A 19,095-nucleotide genomic window follows, 5' to 3' on the forward strand; every position below is an offset into this window, starting at 1 on the left:
ATCGTTCTATACACTCTTTTATGTGATTTTTCCCTTGGGTTATATTTCAGATGTATCAACTGGGTTGAGCTCCTCACTGCCACTTATTCTCTGTATGTTGAACAGTTGTGAATCTCTGTAGTAGTCTCCATCTGTTGAAAAAGAAGCTTCTTTGATGAAGGATGAGCACAATGATTCTCTGAGAGCATAAGGATTGATATGAAGAAAACAGAAATAATATGAGCTCAGGAAAATGGCAATACTATGTTATCTTCTATAGTCTATAACTGCTTCAACCATGGGTAGTTGACTGGATTTAAAATCTAATAAAATATTTTATAAACATAAACATTTACTATTATGATTGATAGGCTCTTATCAATTTTCTAGCTTGTGATTTTGAATATAACTGTATTTAACTTTTTGAAATTTGCTTAATGAACAATTTATTTCCTTAATGTTATTTACCTATCAAATTTTTAATACCTTAACTTTAAAAATGCATTATAGCTAATAGTAAACTTATAGAAAAGTGAGCAAATAATAACTGTGCAAATCACAGAAAATATAAACCTCGAGGTCCTGAAATGGGAACCAACATCAATGATCAATCTGGTGACATTTCTTTGCAAAAGCAAAGCTAATACAGATAATGAGAGGATGGATGGAAACAGAGATGGAGGAGATGTGAAATGTGAAACAGTATGACATGGTGAGGGTCCTGCTGGTGACCCCTTTAGAGTGACCTGAAAGAAAGTCTTCTCCTATGGCCACTAATCCTTGGGTCTCTTCCAGGAGTGTCCAGTGGGACAGCTATTTAGTATTACTCCTGGGAAAAGAGAAACAGCCACCATTTTTTCTTGCAAGCCCTCTCTATCTTGTGTTTCCTCTTGGCCATGATTTGTTCAATGCAAAAGAAATATTTTTCTCCTTTGCCTTAAACCACTCAGATTACAAGTGACCAATTAAAAAAATTAGGTGTGAGGCTTATGATGTGGATCCAACTCTTGTCAAACTTGAGGAATAATCTTGGTCACACAAAGCAGTGAGTAAGGGAAGAGATAGTGAAGGAGTCAAAAGAAGAATGTAAATTGATCCCTGTGTCAGTCATATCTACTTCTGCCTTCCCATACTGGCTGGCTTTATGGACTATTACTTCTTCATCTTGTGACTACAAAGATCCTACGCCTGGTTTAAAGCTCTATCCTTGTTTTATTTATCAAATACACTATACTCCACTGTTTTGAAGGCATTCAGTGATTCAGTAAAGTTTTCTCCCCTTCTCTATGGCCTTCTATGGGCAGATACAGTTTATCCAAACAAACTAGAATCACTTTGCCCACTGTTTAGTAAGATGCTCACTGAAACAATGAATTTGAAGAAGAAAATGAATTAATTTAAATGGTTTCTGTTGTAGTTTGAATATGAGATGGCTTTCATGAGCACATGTGTTTAAACACTTGGTCCTCAGTTGGTGACAGTGGTTGGACAGATTGTGGAACCTTCTGGATGTGAAATTTAGCTATTATGCATAGGGCCATATGGTAGTGTTAAGGGTCAGCTGTGCTATGTTCCCAACATGGTTCAAAGGCTTCCCTTAAGTCATTTTGGTAATAAAACTGACAAAATAGCTAATAGAGAAAATTGACACTACAAAGTAGTGTCATTACTGTGATAAATCTGATCATGTAATCAGTAGATATTTGTAAAATGTTTGTAGAAGAAATGTGGAAGAGTTTGGTAATGAAGGTTAGATAAATTTGAGAGTGATATAAGTAGAGATTAGTTGGTAATTCTGTTTGATTTTCACAAGACCAGAATGCCAAGAGAAACATGAATATTACAGATTATAAGCATGAGATAATAGGGGAGAATAAAGATCCTGTCAGGAGCTGGTTTAGACTATTTTTTTTTTTTGGTAAATAATTTGTCTACCACATTTATCTCATGCTCTGAGAATGTGAGTGAAGCTGAATTAAGCAGCAATGGATATAAAGTCTCACCACACGGCTGCGTAAACATAAGCTCGACAAGAATGACACCAATAGACATGTCAAAGTGGATATGGAAAATACCCTGAGGCCTCAACTCTACACAAAGAACTACGGGCAGCTAGAGGAGCGCTGAGAGTGAGAGAAATAGTCTCCTCCAAGGAAGATATATCAGTTGGCCATCCAGTACAGCACTGCAAACATTCATATAATTGTACAGACTGAGCATGCTGTATTTAGGAATATACACATGTGTTTATGTGTGTGTAGCATATGTATATACATGTTTATATTCATGTAACAACATTTAATGAAAAAAGAGGGCATGAATTTAAAATACATCAAGGGAGTTATATAGAATGGATTGGAGGTAAGAAAAGGAGAGATGATGTAATTGTGTTATAATCTCAAAAATAAAATCTTAAAACTTAATGGACTACTTGATTAGGTGGAAGAAATTTTAAGACAGCATAGCATTCAGGCTGTGATATGGATATTTAACACACACACACACACACACACACACACACACACACACACACACACACACACACATTCTTAGCTTTATAGGAAAGAGAGGAGAGTATAATGTATAATAAAATAAGTAAATGTGAAAATTCATTTGTTAAGGAAAGAAGTATAGGCATGTTTAAATTTTAATACAGAGATGAAACAGTGGCTATAGACCAAGCCTTGGTAAATATTATGGAGACCAGCTCAACTGAAGAGGGACTGATCACATTGTATTTGGGCAATAAGAAAGTTGTCTTTTTGACAAAATTTCACCAACTGAAGGCAATGGGGTATAACACAGGAAACCTACTTGAAAATATTAACTTTAGAGGAAAGGACCTAAATAGAATAGAGGCCCTGCAATCACTCAGGTACTTTCATGCTGTAGAGTTCACAGGTCCAAGAGGGCTGGGATTCAGCTTGAGCTGGGAGCAGAACTTGGTATTATTTATATGGTGTTAATTTTGGAGGCACAGGGAGTGCAGGAGTTATAGGATTGAGCAATTGATTACCAAGAGAGTTACTAAGGTCAGATTCCCTGTATGGAGTTCCTTAGTGGGTTTTGAGAAGCTGCAAGGTGAAGTTAAAGTGCATGTCCTGAAACACTGGAAGTGTCTGCAGTTTTGAAAGTATGCTGAGGAAAAATATAGGTACTGGAAGAAACCAGGTTAAAAGAGAATTGATGTGCTACAGGTGGCAGGCCAAGCCAATTGAATGTGACTATGAGCCTAGAAAAATGGGCATGCTACTGCAGGGTTTGGTGTTTGTCCCACTACGGCTGAATTTTGCTTTGGTCTTGTGTTTTCTTTGCTAGCTTCCTATTTTACAATTTCACTATGTGGTGTTCACTTTTTAAAAAGATGACTCATAGTTTATTGCTTTGAGTCTCAGAAGGAGAGATTTCAGAATTTAAAAGAGTGTTAAAAACTATTAAGACCATAGGGTCAAATCATTCTCTGCCATTTCTGATGCTATGGTTCCTGGGTCTCTGTCTTCCTGGACAACTGCTTCTGCATTCTTTGCATTGTCCCCTGAGCTCTTAGAGAGGAACATATCTGTCTTGCAGTTTTTTTCCCATCTTGCCTACAAAACATACCGGGTTTTTTTTTTTTTTGCTTTATCATTTGAAATGGGGGTCATGAGGCATATAATACTGGGAGATGAGGAGAGATGTATAAAATTTGAACATCTTCCCTCCTGACTGAAGAGTATACCCTTTTGGTTAGAAGGCAGAGAATTAAAGGAAGGGCCCTTGTTGTAGGAAAGAATTTGTGTTTCTGCAGGACTGTTTCATGTAGCATCATCGACACTAACTCCTGATGTCACATGGTCAAATGAAATTGAATTCACTGAATACCTACATTTAGTACTCTGTAACATATAGCTGAAAACATTCAAAATTTTCCTAGTCACTAACATAGTACTAAGACTGAGGTGGATGCATGCTAAATAGTGAGTAAGAGAAAACTCTGAATCAATGAAGTTAAGAAATAGGATAAATAGACCTGGATAAGTGAAATTTTTCTGTGAATATGTGACACCTGTGTGTCTGAATGTGTCAGTTTGTATGTGCATGTTTTTTAAACCATACAATCTTTAGTATGTTCAAATGTTCACATTTAGGAAATTATGCAATATGATTATATAAAGGAGACATTATAAGAAGAGCATTGAATAACATGTGCCAAGTGACTTTATAGATCTAATTTGAATTATTAAAAAGAACCTCATAGGTTAGAAAATACTGTATAGGTTATTGAATACTTACCAGTTGCAATGTTCTTTACGACTTTGTAATATTACCACTCTGAACTCAATTAAAATATACAGACAAAGGAAGAAGAACAACAACAAATTATGATCATACATATCTTTATTGAGTATCAGTAAAACATGGCATATCAAGTTGCAGTAAAACTAAGCATCTCCCCTTGTATTAAAGCTGGGAAATTCAAACCAGTATGAGAAGTAGGGACCCAAAAGCCAGTAAAAGGGTCAGCCAGCCCTTGATCCTGCTATTAGTAGTCCCACAAAAGGACCAAGCTACACAACTGTAACATATATGCTGAGTAGCTAGGTCAGTCCCATGCAGGCTCCCTGGTTGTCAATTCAGTTTCTGCAAGCCCCTATTAGCCCAGGTTAGTTGGTTGTGTGAGCCTTCTAGTGGTGTCCTTGACCACACTGGCTCCTATACTCCTTTATCCTCCTCTTCTGCAAGATTCCCAAACTCTGCCTAATGCTTGAATGTAGGTCTCTGCAACTGCCTCCATCAGTTGCTGGATGACACCTCTTTGATGACGATTGGGCCAGGCACCAATCTGGTCACAGGAGAAGGCTAGTTCAGGCTACTTACCTACTTATTGCTAGGAGTCTAAGCTGGGGTCTTCCCAGTAGGCTCCTGGGAGATTCCCCTGCATCAAACTTCCACCCAACCCACAAATGCTACCCCCCAGCAGTCTTCCTCATCACTCTCTCCCTCTATCTCCCCCTAACATGATCACTCATATTCCCATCCCCATCCACCCTCAGTCCACTCAGGAAATCTTATAGAACACATACTGTGCTTGGATGAAGTACAGTTTGGCAATGAGAATAAGTGCATGAATTTCATGGAGAATGCTAACAAGGAAATCTTTAGCAAATAATCATGTTTACTAGTTTAAAATCATCCTTGTGAGTTTTTAACATAAGTAAATTTATTGACTCTTCATGAATCAGATAAACATAGGGTTTTTTGTTTGTTTTTTGAGGTAGAATCTCATATATCCCAGGGTCACCTTGAATTTGCTTGTAGTTGAAGATAACCTTAAAATTCTGATTTACCTGCTATCTCCTTCCCAGTTTGGTGAATAGAGGCATGTGCCACTGTGCCCAGTTTTTGTGGCCTCAGATCAAACCCCAGACTTCATGAATGACAGGCAAGTACTTTAGCAACTGAGCCATATATCCAGTCCCCAAACACAGTTTTATAGATGAATTTATTAAAATAACTGTTTTGGGACATTATCTTACAGATAATGGATATTCTGCAGAGCATATTTGCAACCTTTTTCATGGTGGAATTTGTAATGGGAAATTTAGGAAATGGATTCATAGCCCTGGTGAACTGCATGCAGTGGGTCAAGAGAAGGAAGATCTCTACATTGAGTCTAATCCTCACTGCTCTGGCCATCTCCAGGATTGGTTTACTCTGGTTGGTATTGCTAAATTGGTTTGTGTCAGTGCTCTACCCAGATTTATTGATGATTGAAAAAGTCCTGAGAATTATTTACATCACCTGGACAGTGACCAGTCATTTCAGCACCTGACTTGCCACATGCCTCAGCTCAGCATCTTTTCTTTTCTCAAGATAGCCAATCTTTCAAACTCCCTTGTTCTTTGCCTAAAGTGGAGAGTTAAAGAAATGATTTTAGTGACTTTGCTGATATCTCTGGCCCTCTTGTTTTTAAACAATATAATTTTGAACATACATGTTGATATCTGGATTGATAGATCTAAAAGAAACACTTCTAATGTAAAGAACCATCCACAATTTTCCAAACTCCTTTTAGTTCCCAGCTTCACTCTCGTCCTTTTCACTGTGACCCTGGTCGCTTTCCTCATCCTCATCTTCTCCCTGTGGAGACATGGGAAGAACATGCAGATCAAGGCCCAAAGATTCAGAGATGTCAGCACCATAGCCCATGTCAAGGCCCTGCAAATGGTGGTTGTTTTTCTGTTCCCGTACATCGTTTTCCTTCTGTCAATTCTGACACAAATTTGGAACTTTGGAAATCTGTATAAAAATCTGATCATTCATTTTGGACAGGCTTCTAGACTAGCTTTTCCTTCTGCCCACTCCTGCATGCTGATTCTGGGAGACAGGAAGCTGCAGTCGGCCTTTCTCTCTGTGCTCTTGTGGCTGAGGTACTGCCACAAGAATTCTGGAGATTCCTAAAGCATTTTGTGGATTGTTTTGAATATTCTAAGTGGAACTCACTTCAGAAGATATTATTATAGGCATGAATGTGTAATTTAAAACTTTTCTCTTTTTTTATAAACTTCATGAGTTTTAAGACGTATGCTTGCAATGAAAATGGTGCTGAACATAGGCAATCCTTAGGTTTCTGAAGAACAGCAGTGCGGACCGCTGAGGTGTGAGACAGCTTCTTAGGAGCTGACAATGGGAGCTTGTGTCAATTATTAGCATTTTTCAAGTTTTAAAATGGGAAATCTGAAATGTGTAAGAATACGTGTTTGTAATCATGTGAGGCATAGTGAAGAAAATAATACCTTATAATTTAAGATGTTCTAAATGTAGAAAATGTACCTAAATATTAGATGGAAAACAAGAAAAATATAGACTCTATGCTAAATTGATCACATTAAAAATGAAACCCAATGTTAATTATGAAGTCCTCATACATGAGTCTAACTTATTTTGATATCATCATTTATAATTACTCATGCTTCTTATTTGAATGTTCTTTGTATTATGTAGTTCTCACACGTACACCAGTGTCCATTTACTTTAATGTAAGAGAGCACAAAGCCAGTTCTCTGATTAGTATTTTAATGGAGTATAACACTGACATGTTGTTTCATCATATTAATGCCAGTATAAAGTTGTGTGGGCAAATGTAGGGCAGAAAACAACTAGATCATCAGATGAAAAACTTTTCATAAAAAGTTGACTTATGTGCACAAAGCATTCACATGAACATTTGCCAGGCTTAAGTTAAAATGATTGTGACAGTTCTCACACCTTAAAACAAAATGAACCTTCTTTGCTCACACTGACTCTTCTCAGACATTTGGTAAGAGCAGAGAGAAAACAACTTAATGCAACTATCTAATGAAGCAACTCAGAATTAAAAGCATTCGTTTTTGAGTACCTTTCATCTCTGTAAGTGGAAGGCTTCCTGTTGTCTCATTAATATTGGTAAGACTGACTTATGTTAGAGACAACTTTAAAACACTTTTAAAACTTATGTTTACAGACAGTTTAGTTGTACTATGCTTATCTTTTCTGATAAAAGATGATAAAAACTGTCAAATTTACATTATTTATTTAGATGACTACACAGAACAATTAAAATGACAGCACACCTTCAGTTCCCTCTCCCCACTTCCCTTCTACCCCCTCCCCCATCTACTCATCCTCCTTCTCCATTCAGAAAGGGTAAGGTCTCCCGTGGTCTGCAATAAAGCATGGCATATCCAACTGAAGCAGGGCCAAGCTCCTTGCTCCTGCATCAAGGCTAAACAAAGTATCCCACCATAGGGAATAGGTTTCAAAAAGCCAACTCATGAAGTAGGGACAGGTCCAGGTCCCACTGCTAGGGGCCCCACAAACAGGGAAGGGAAACTATGGTTGGTATGTAAAAGAAATTTAAAAAAATTAATAAAAACAACTGAAATAAAAAAAGAAAGAAATGTTGAAGAATGTTTACAGCTTAAAAGGCAGCATCAACTTAGTTTTTGACTCATGGTAATATAAATTTTGTGCTTTGGGGTCCTTGATTTACAAATGTAAAATTTAATTTTTCAAATGAAAAATTAAAATGCTTCCTAGGATTACATCTTTCTCAAGTGTTTAGTTTCTCAAACTTCCAGGTCTTCAAAAGCATGGTAATCTGCCAGGTCTCTGCAGGTTGTCCATAGTGTAGAGCCAAGAAAGAAAAGTAAACACCAATTAAAACAATATGCCTTCATGTTACACCTGTGTGGAAAGTGGACTGAATAGGACAGAGAGTGAAGCACAGCAGCATCCAGCACAAAACATGCCCTCACATGCTGTCCTTTAACTATCATGAAGGATGAACTACATATATGATTAACTACAAGGCCTGCATCCCTGTTCTGCTACTGATAGCAACAGGAAGTTGTCCTGGATCAAGCATTGTCTCCCTGGTCAGTACCTGGAGAAGCTTCATAAGTCTTTTATTTCAGAGTTCTCTTGGCCTAAAGAGTATTCTTTTAATAAATGTCACAGTGCTAAATGATAAAAATTAAAATGCTAAAAATGACAATACACATTGACAGTTATACAGTTAGAATAACAAAAGATATTTTATATTATTTGAAGTTATTATAAAGGTATTGTTTCCTTGATTTCTTCCTTAGTCTATTGTCCTCTATATATAGGAGGGACACTAATTTTGTGAGTTAATTTTGTATCCAGCTACTTTGCTGAAAGTATTTATCAGTGATAGGAGTTTCCCATTGAAATTTTTAGGGTCACTTATGTATACTATCATATCTTTTGCATATAAAGATACTTTCACTTCTTCCTTTCCTATTTGTTTCTCATTGATCTCCTTCAGTTGTGTTATTGCTCTAGCTAAGACTTCAAGTACTATATTGAATAGGTATGAGGAGAAATTTTCTTGTTCCTTATTTGAGTGGAATTTCTTTGAGTTTCTATCGATTTCAGTTGATATTGGCTATGGGCTTGCTGTAAGTTTTTATTATGTTGAACAGTGCCCTTGGTATCCTTAATCTCTCCAGGACTTTTATGATGAAAGTGTGTCCAAGGCCTTTTCTTCATCTAATGAGATGAACATGTGTTTTTGTCTTTCAGCCTTTTTATATGGTATATTACATTTATTGATTTACATATGTTGAACCATCCCTTAATCTCTGGGATAAAGCCTGCTTGATCATGGCGAATGATCCTTTTGATGTATTCTTGGATTCAGTTTGCAAGTATTTTATTGAGAAACTTTAATATATGTTCTGGAACAGCCATATCTGATGGGAATGACAAAAGTCATACAGCCAGCACAGTTGCTTGACAAAGATCCAGCAAAGCCATGTCACATGATCACTGCTGTGCCAACTTTGGTTTTGATCTCCACCTGTTGCATACTTTGGGGACTTTTAATATTTGTACAATTTGGGGATATTTTATCGATGGGAAATTTCTTTTGAATCATTTATGTCTTCTCCCAGGAGTATTGTTTCTAAGCTTCCCTAGGAAAGTTCTGAACATACTACCTCTTCTGATTTTAGGGAAATGTCCTACTTGAAGGTCTTCCTTATGCCTTAGAGGTTGTGACACACATAAAGAAGCCAAGTGTCTCTTTATGAGGCTATGAGACATTCTTGAAACATCTGTCCCTGTACTTATTCAGGAACAAGACAATCAAAACAAAGTGAACTTAAAAAGGTCAACAAGATTCAGTGGGCTAGAGAAGTTGGCCATAGATCAGATTGCAAGTCTTTTCCCACTAAACCCTGAGGCAATTATATGTCATATACAGCAACATAGTGACATTGGTTGGAGTTACCTCTGTCCTACACAGAATTTATATGGATGAGCAAAAAATGGAATGGAAAGATGATAAGAAAATGAAATGTCAGGACGTCCCTTTCTTTAAAAAGTTAGTATATTCAGAGTCAGAGAAGCAGAGCAGCCAGCCACTAGTTCTTACCATCTCTCAAATTCTCAACCTGAAAGAGACTGAGCTCCTTTCTCCTCCCGTCTTATATTCCTTTCTCTGCCCACCTATATGACTTTCTGTCTCAACTTCCCCAGTGCTGGGATTAAAGGTATGTGTGCCTCCCAAGTACTGTGAGCAAAGGCATAAAATCCCAAATGCTGGGATTAAAGGTGTGGGCCATCACTGCCTAGCCTCTATAGCTAACTAGTGGCTGGCTTTGCCCTCTGATCTTCAGTCAAGCTTTATTTGTTAAAGCACAAATATTATCACAAGCTGGGAGGTGGTGGCTCACACCTTTAATCCCAGCACTCAGGAGGCAGATCTAGGCAGATCTCTATGAGTTCAAGGAGAGCTTGGTCTACAGAGAGAGATCCAGGACAGGCAACAAAACTACACAGAGAAACTCTGTCTCGAAAAAAAACAACAACAAAAAATTATCAGTCTTTTTCAGCAAATTATTAGTCTTTTTCAGATTTTACTTTTTCTGTAATATATAAGAAAATATATAGATTCATGCTTCTGAGTTAAAGTTACTAAAAGCATGAACTTGATGTATATGCATTAGTTTGAAGCATCTTATAATATCTCCTTTCAGTGGTTTCTCAAAGGAATTGTCTGTTCAAGAATATTGTACATAAATCAGACATTTCATTATCTTGAAAATAAATACAATTAGTCAATACTGAAAATCATATGGAACTATAGGAAAAATGTCTGAATTATTTATCAAGTACTGGGTCCAAAACACATGAAAATCTCTCTGCAAGTTTCATTGAGTTAAGGAAGAAAATCTAGTGCAATATTCAAACACCAAATTCTTAAAAAATACAGAAGAAATACTCTTTTTGATTCCTACTTCATTTCAGCAGATGTGAAGTAAAGGGAATGATTGATTTCATCCTCTGTTGTATGTAATTGCTGTTGTTAACATCACAAACCTGTACTTTACTAAACAGAGAAACATCAGGTTTTCATAAATGTATGTAAGATTAAGTCAACACTGAGAAGGAACATGGGCATGAGGTACCAATGCAATCAAGAAGCTATTTGCAATTGATACCTGCTTGGAAAAAATATCAGTTTTCTCCAAGGGAGTATCACTGTGTATATCACCATATTCTTGAGCAGGCCCTCATACAGTAGTGGGCCAACACAAAATAGACTCCATTTGTTCTTGTTGTTGTTGTTCATTTTTTTGTTTTGTTTGAGTAATTTTTTTCTTTTCTTTTCTTTTTAGTTAGTCTGTTTTGAGTTTTGGGTTTTCTTTTGTTTTGTTTTGATAAATAGAGAAAACATGATGTTGAGTGAGTAAGGAGATTGGAAAGATCTGGGAGGAATTGGGAAAATGAAAGAATATGATCAAAATATGTTCTGTGAAAAAAACTTTTAAGTAAAGCAGTAAAGATTGATGCATATTTGACATCAACCATTTTGTCATGTTTACTGGGTACAACTATAATCAAAGAAAAGCGTAACAACATTTAATAAATGTAAAAAAAGGATTTGAAAATTTGTGTAGCTCTTCAGAATAAATACTTGAAGGAGACTTGGAGTGATTCAGTGGCAGAAAGCTACCTCAGCAGGAATGGGGCCTTAGATTCATAACAAAATCTAAAACAAAAACAAAAGCAAATAAAATTATTAAACTATGCATAGACTATGTAAAGAAGGAACAAATCTCAATAGAAAAAAACACAGGCAACAAACATAGACAAATTCTAAACAAAAGAGAAAATTGATGGAATTTCTTCAGCAAACAGGAAAGAAACCGGCCACCAACACTCATTTGCTTATTCACTTACTATTTGAATAATTAACCAAGGCAATAGAAAAAGATAATGAAACAAAAGTAGTTATACAAGGAAGAAGTCAAATACCTTGCTTTGCAAATCTGATCCTACATGATGAAAACCATAAATGTCTTCTCTGGAGATTCTCAGGTGTAATAAACAAATTTTTCACAGCAGCAGGATGCAAACCAGCTTACAGAAGATTCAGTTTTCCATAACCAAAACCACACTCTGCAAGAATATCAGAAAAGTAATTCCATTCACAGTAGTCTCAAAACTAGAATATCTATGAATACAATTATCAATATAGTGAAAAGAACTCTACAGTGAAAATTGCAAAACATGGAAGAAAGAATTAGAAGAAGCCGGGCGGTGGTGGCGCACGCCTTTAATCCCAGCACTCGGGAGGCAGAGCCAGGCGGATCTCTGTGAGTTCGAGGCTAGCCTGGGCTACCAAGTGAGTTCCAGGACAGGCACAAAGCTACACAGAGAAACCCTGTCTCAAAAAACCAAAATAAAAAGAATTAGAAGAAAACCATGGAGGATCAAAGGCAATGTGATGATGGGTAAACAGAACTTGCTTTGTGAAAATGGCCATCTTTTCAAGAGCTGTCTAAGGATTTAGTGTGATCACTTCAGAATCTGGATGACTTTCTTCCCATAAGTAATAAATAAAAAAGTAAATCTTAAAACTTATATTGAAGCACAAAATATCTTGAACAGACAAGAAAATCTTGAGCAAAAGTAGCTAAATAGGAGCCAGTGTAGGGAGAGGAAGAAAGAAGGAGGAGGAGGAGGAGGAGGAGGAGGAGGAGGAGGAGGAGGAGGAGGAGGAGGAGAAGAAGAAGAAGAAGAAGAAGAAGAAGAAGAAGAAGAAGAAGAAGAAGAAGCAGCTTCTTGTAATATACATAGATATGTAGATCTGTAGAGTAAAATGGGGAATGGAAGAGTATCATTCTCTTTAAGTTTCAAGGTTTTGTGCTTGTATGTGTCAATTCTATTTCCCTGAAAAGGTGGTTGTTATAATTTTCTTTTGTTCACCAGGACAGAACCCTTCAGAGCTTTCCTAGTTACAATATGACATGCACAACACACTTAGAAATCCTTCAACAGTGATTCTACTTGCCAAGTCCAGAACTTTCAATTATACATTTAAGGAGAATAAATAACTACAAATCCATTAAATCTATGTCAGGATTATTATTACTGACATTTGTAAGAAGCATCAGCTTTTTAGAAAGTGTCGCGTCCGCCTCAACCAGCAAGGAAGACACAACACCAAGCTCTTCTTCAAGCTGTTTATTCAGGCCTTTTCAATTTGTTTTCTTTGTTCTTCTACCCCTAGGGAGAGCCCGCCCCAGCCTTATATAGGTCTCGTCCACCAGCCACCATGTGCCACATGGGATTCCTGGATAGGTACACGTATGCCTTAGCAAGCCAAAATCTAAAGCCAAGCCAAATAAGGAGTTGTTTAACATAGAAAGCACTCACCATCGGGAGGGCGGGGGGCAGGGGGGGGCGGAAGCCAGTGCCATCTTAAGGATGCGGCTTCATGCAGCTCTCTACAGTTCCCCTTTTTTGTTTTTGGCAACAGGCAAGAGTAGAGGTTTGATCTCTGAGAAAACAAGAACCTGTACTAATGCTATCCAGGTGTCATCCACCTAGAGAGTACCAGACCAGTTCAGCATCCTTTTTTCAGAGGCGGGAGATAGATGCCAACCCGCATGCAATCAAACATGCTCTTCTGAGGTCAGTGTTATTTCGACCTCAAGTGCAGTGCCATGCCTCGCAGGCTGTGCTTCAAGACTGCAGCTTTACTAGCCAAGCCTGAGGGGACTGACCAGCCTCAATGGCGGTAAATGCTTGGACAATCATGGCTGCCTGACGGCGCTGTGCAAACCTCATCTTATGGAAACACCACAGGCAAACAAGGAAGGCAAGTATCACAAGAACCAACAAGGCACCTAGTCCTGCCCACTCCTTCAAAAAATTGAAGGACTGATGAATCCAGGTCAGAAGTTCTGCCGCTGTGGCCACATGGACCCGCGTGCTGTTGACCGCAACAATCTCATTCCTCAAGGTCGCTGTTAAATTATCAAACTCAGCAGTCCAGGCTCCTGTAATCATAGCACTCAATTGTTTAGAAAGTTTAGCTGCTCGAGGAGTCCAATTCTCATAGGTAATAGAGGTAATGCGCAACCCGGTCATGGGTGCTATGCAAGCAGAAGTAAGTACTCCCTCCATTATATCAATTTGTTCTTGTAATAGATCTACCCTCTGATTAAGTAATGTGATCCCACGATGTAGATGCACATTAATAGCATTTTGACTTTGCAGGGCTTTGGCAGTATTACCCAACAGTTCATTTAGTGCTTGTGCTGTCGGGACAGATGTGGCCATGGATGCAGCAGCCAAACCTGCAGCAGTAGCTGATAATGCACCCCTGTTACTATTGCTGCTGTAATGCCAAAGTCTCTTTTCTGCCTACTTAAGACCACTGGTAATTGTGCATCATCAACACGAACGGGCACAGGAATATAGGTGGGTACACGCATCACCATAGCAGAATCATGCTCAGAGGCATTCCAGCATTGTGCAAGAAAACAATTCTGAGATGAACAATTCAACATTCCACCCAAATAATTAAACAGCAGGAACAAGAAAGGGGGCCACACACAAACCGGGGTAGGACTAAAACAAACTGACTTGGAATGGATACAATTCAGGGTGACATCTGATTCAAACGTCATCCCCATATGTACTGAATAACTACAATTCTTAAAAGCACCCCACTTTACAAACCCCAAAGCATTAAGCTGGGTACAGGCACTTCGGGAATTACACAATACCCATGAATCAAAGGGATTAGAAAATGCTGCCTGCAAAGGATTATTATAAGAAAAATTAAACCCACTAAAGGAATTATTATACGGACTTACTTTCAATGATAAAGAAAAGGTCCTATTAAGATTAACAAAATTGGGTTGTAGGGTGCTTTGGCATCCTGTCCATGCCGGAGGCCAGGTGACAGAGCTCATACATCTAGGTAATAGGGATGGTTGTCGAGGAGGACTAGCCCCTCCTTTACTTGTGGCTCTGGGTGTAACTCCTTGCAGAAGTATTGCAGTACCACGACCAACAGAGGTGGTGTACCTATTGACTAAATGATGAAAAACACCTAAAACATGATGATGCAACACCAAGCATGGATTTTCACTAATATTTTTTTGTGACATAGAAAAACATAAGGTATTATACAAAGAAACCCAAGTAAAATTATCTATGGCTTTTACATCATCAAATGGCAAAGAGGGCCATTCTAAGGTATCATTAGTAGTAAATATGAAAGGCAATATCCCCGAATCAGATGTCAAAGGAAGAGGATAGGGCCATGTTTTTAGGATGGCCCATAATTTAGTTTCCCTCTGTATTGTTCCTGGGAACATCAGCATCACTGTAGTCATAATTGCCAGTAACCTTTTCATGGTCATTTTCTTCCCTTTCCCGGTCCGGTTGTATCTTCCTCACGAGTCACTCTGGAATCCAGATTGGATCTTGTTGACCCTGTGGGAAAACACAAACAGAGCCTCGTGCCCATGCAAGCACGGGATCAGGTCCATGCCAGATACCCATCAAGGCATCTTTCCATTTTACCATCCCTTTAGAGGGACTGTGCTGACATTGATGTCTATCTGCAGCTGAACAGTTTGATCCATCCAAATTTAAAAAATTCAAGGTAAATAATGCAAGAGAGAGTCTATCCTTAGGGGTATGGCTATGGCCTATTCCCCCTTTTTGTTTTTGAAGCAGTTCCTTCAAGGAGCAATGTGCGTGCTCCACAATGCCTTGACCCTGCGGATTATAGGGCAGGCCATGTACAAGTTGAACATCCATTTGACGGCAGAAGGAGGCAAACTTGTGGCCTGTGTAAGCAGGACCATTGTCTGTTTTTATTTGTTGTGGTTTGCCCCACACTGCCCATGCCTCTAGGCAATGGGTGATCACGGGAAATGCCTTCTCACCTGCCAGTGGGGTGGCGTGGATGACTCCAGAACAAGTGTCAACAGAAACATGGACATATTTGACCCGTCCAAATTCAGAGATATGTGTAACATCCATTTGCCATATTTTCAGAGGGAGCAAACCACGAGGGTTGACTCCTAATGCAGGAGGGTGCTGAAAAATGACACATTGAGGACAATCTAGAACTACCTTACATGCATCAGCACGTGAGAGAGAAAACCTTTGTTGTAATGTTTTAGCATTAACATGATATTCCTTGTGGAATTCTTATGCTCGTTGCACAGCTGAGGCCACAAACATCCACTCTTGCCTGGTACAGAGGTCTACAACATTGTTGCCCTCAGCTAATGGGCCTGGTAGGCCAGTATGAGCATGAATATGTTGTGCAAAGAATGGATTTTTCCGCTGCCAAATCAATTGTTGCAATTGGCAAAAAACCGACTTACAGGACTAGAGGATTTAAGAGGCCCTGCACATTCAAGAATTCTTAAGGCATTAACAACATAGCAGGAATCTGATACCAAATTAAATGGAAATGGACAAACCTTAAAAACTTCTAGAGCAATTAAAAGTTCCACCTGCTGAGGTGCACCCGGTAAATATTGGTGCTTCACAGGCTCCCCTGAGCCCACCATGTAAGCCCCGCAACCTGTTTTAGATCCGTCAGTAAAAACAACGGCGGCTCCGGGAATTGGCCGGGAAGCAGTTATTTTAGGAAAGACTACAGGATGTTCCTTAAAATAATTCAATAATGGATGTTTTGGATAATGGCAATCTATATGCCCTGCATAGCTACAGCGCAATATGGCCCAATCATCAACAGTAGCACATAAAACTTTCACCTGATTGACATCATAAGGTACAATCAGCATTTGCGGGGAAGTTCCAAAATATTGCAAGCACTGCTGAATACCTTGCTGGGCAAGTAGTGCCACAGTTGTGGGATAATATTCAATGGATTTTGCAGGGGAAATTCTAGTGTAAACCCACAATAAAGGTCCATCCTGCCACAAAATACCGGTGGGTTGCAAAAAGGTGGACAGAATGCATAATACAATTGTGTTGGGATCTCGAACTCTCTGAAGAAAGGCTTCCTATAATCTATCCTCAACTTTGCATAGTGCTTCACGTGCTTCTGTGGTTAACTGTCTAGGGGAATCCAAAGCTGTGTCACCTGCTAATGTATCATAAAGCGGCTTTAGCTCATAATTTGCCATTTTTAAACTGCCTCTTATCCAATTTATGTCCCCTAATAATTTTTGAAAATCATTTAAGGTACATAAATGATCTTTTCTCAATTCTACCTTTTGAGGCCTAATCTGTTGACTGGTAATCTTAGAGCCTAAATAAGTAACCACCTGATCCTGTTGTACCTTCTCAGAAGTGATGTACAACCCTTTAGTTCTTAATGCTGTCCCTAAAAAGTGATATGCAGCTTGTAAAACATCCTTTTCTTTTGCTTCGAGGAGGATGTCGTCCATATAATGGACACATCTAACAGTAGGGAAGCGGGCCCTTAATGGCTCTAGAGCTTGTGCTACAAACAACTGACACATAGTAGGGCTGTTGGCCATGCCTTGTGGTAGGACAATCCACTGATATCTCTTATCTGGCTCTTCATGATTAGTAGATGGCACTGTAAATGCAAATCTTTCACTATCCTTGTCATGCAAGGGGATGGAGAAAAAACAATCTTTAATATCAATCACAATAATGGGCCAGTTCTCTGGTAAGGCTGATAATAATGGAAGACCTCTCTGTACAGGCCCCATAATATTCATCTGGTCATTTATTGCTCTAAGGTCATGCAACAATCTCCATTTCCCTGATTTTTTCTTTATAACAAAAATGGGTGTATTCCAGGGAGAAAGGGAAGGTTTGATATGTCCCTCTCTCAACTGCTCTTTCACTAGCTGCCTTGCTGCTAGCAGTTTCTCAGAGGAAAGTGGCCATCGAGGAACCCACACTGGTTCCTTCATTTTCCAGGATATGGGAACTCCTTCCTCAATGGCCCCTAAGAAAAACCCAGCCCTTGCCTGGGCTTTCTAGGTGTTGCCTGTATTGGCTCCTTTTTCCCTTGTAAAAACTTTACTAATCCAAAATTGGGATGGCATCCCATCTTTTTCATAATATCTTGAGATTCTTTGGAATACTCATTGCTTAATTTGAAACCCATAGACTTCATGAGGTCCCTCCCCCAAAGGGAAACTGGAAGCTCAAGGACATAGGGTTGCATAATGCCAGAATGTCCTTCTTCATCATGGCAATTTAGCAAACTTGCACTAATATTAGGAGCGCTAGCATAACCCAGTCCTTGTAGCGTCTGGGAAGAAACTTGTATTGGCCAATCCCGAGGCCAATCTTTGCTAGCAATAATACTGCGGTCCGCTCCAGTATCTAAAATTCCCATAAGTTTAATGTCATTGATAGTTAGTTGTAATGCAGGTCTCTGATCTAAATCCAGTGATAAGAATGTGAGATCTGTTCCAGATGACCCAAATCCTTTGTCTCCTCTTTCTTTGTCATAAGCCGGGTGGGCGCCATGCAGACTGGGGAGTAATATAAGCTGTGCAATTCTATCCCCTGGGGATATGGCAGTAATTCCTTTTGGTGACTCTACCATAATCTTTACTACTCCTGTGTAGTCAGAGTCAATCACCCCTGGATGAATACGCAATCCTTTCAATAAGGTAGATGATCTCCCTATTAACAGCCCTACTGTTCCTGGGTCAAGGGGGCCTTGAAAATCAGACTCTATTACTTGTACCCCCATTTGCGGAGTTAGTACGAGTCTGGCGGTGGCACAGAGGTCCAATCCTGCTGAGCCCGCAGTGGCTCTCTGAGGTGCTTGGGATGGCGAAGGGAGGGCCACTGCTCCAGAGGGGAGTCCTGTCTCGGGGTCTCCATCTCCCCATATATTTGAGGGCCCTGGGAGCATGGGCCCCGCTGGCCGTTTTTTGGAAAGCTGTCGACCACAATGGGTTGCCCGTTTATATCTTTAACGGACCGATATTTGTTGGCCCAATGCCTCCCCTTTCTGCATTTTGGGCAGAGTCCTGGCTGAACGCAGCGCTGGCTACTTCCTTGTTCCTGTCTACTACATCCCCCTAGCGGGCAATTGTGCCTTATATGTCCTCTCTTCCCACATTTAAAACAAGCATTTTGAGTATTACTCTCTTTTCTCTGGGTAAGCTGAAGGACTGCAGCTGCCAGACCTGCATTGGTCAGAGGTCCTCCTAATTCCTGGCAAGCCTTCATCCAGGCTTCCAACCCCTTGGCCTTATATGGGGTGATGGTGGCCCTGCACTCCTTTGTACACTGCTCATATATTAGCTGCTTTATTAGAGGCATTGCGGCATCTGTGTCCCCAAAAAT

This window comes from Peromyscus californicus, unplaced genomic scaffold, assembly GCF_007827085.1.
Source record: "Peromyscus californicus insignis strain IS unplaced genomic scaffold, ASM782708v3 Scaffold_6__1_contigs__length_162567912, whole genome shotgun sequence".
Taxonomy (NCBI): domain Eukaryota; kingdom Metazoa; phylum Chordata; class Mammalia; order Rodentia; family Cricetidae; genus Peromyscus; species Peromyscus californicus.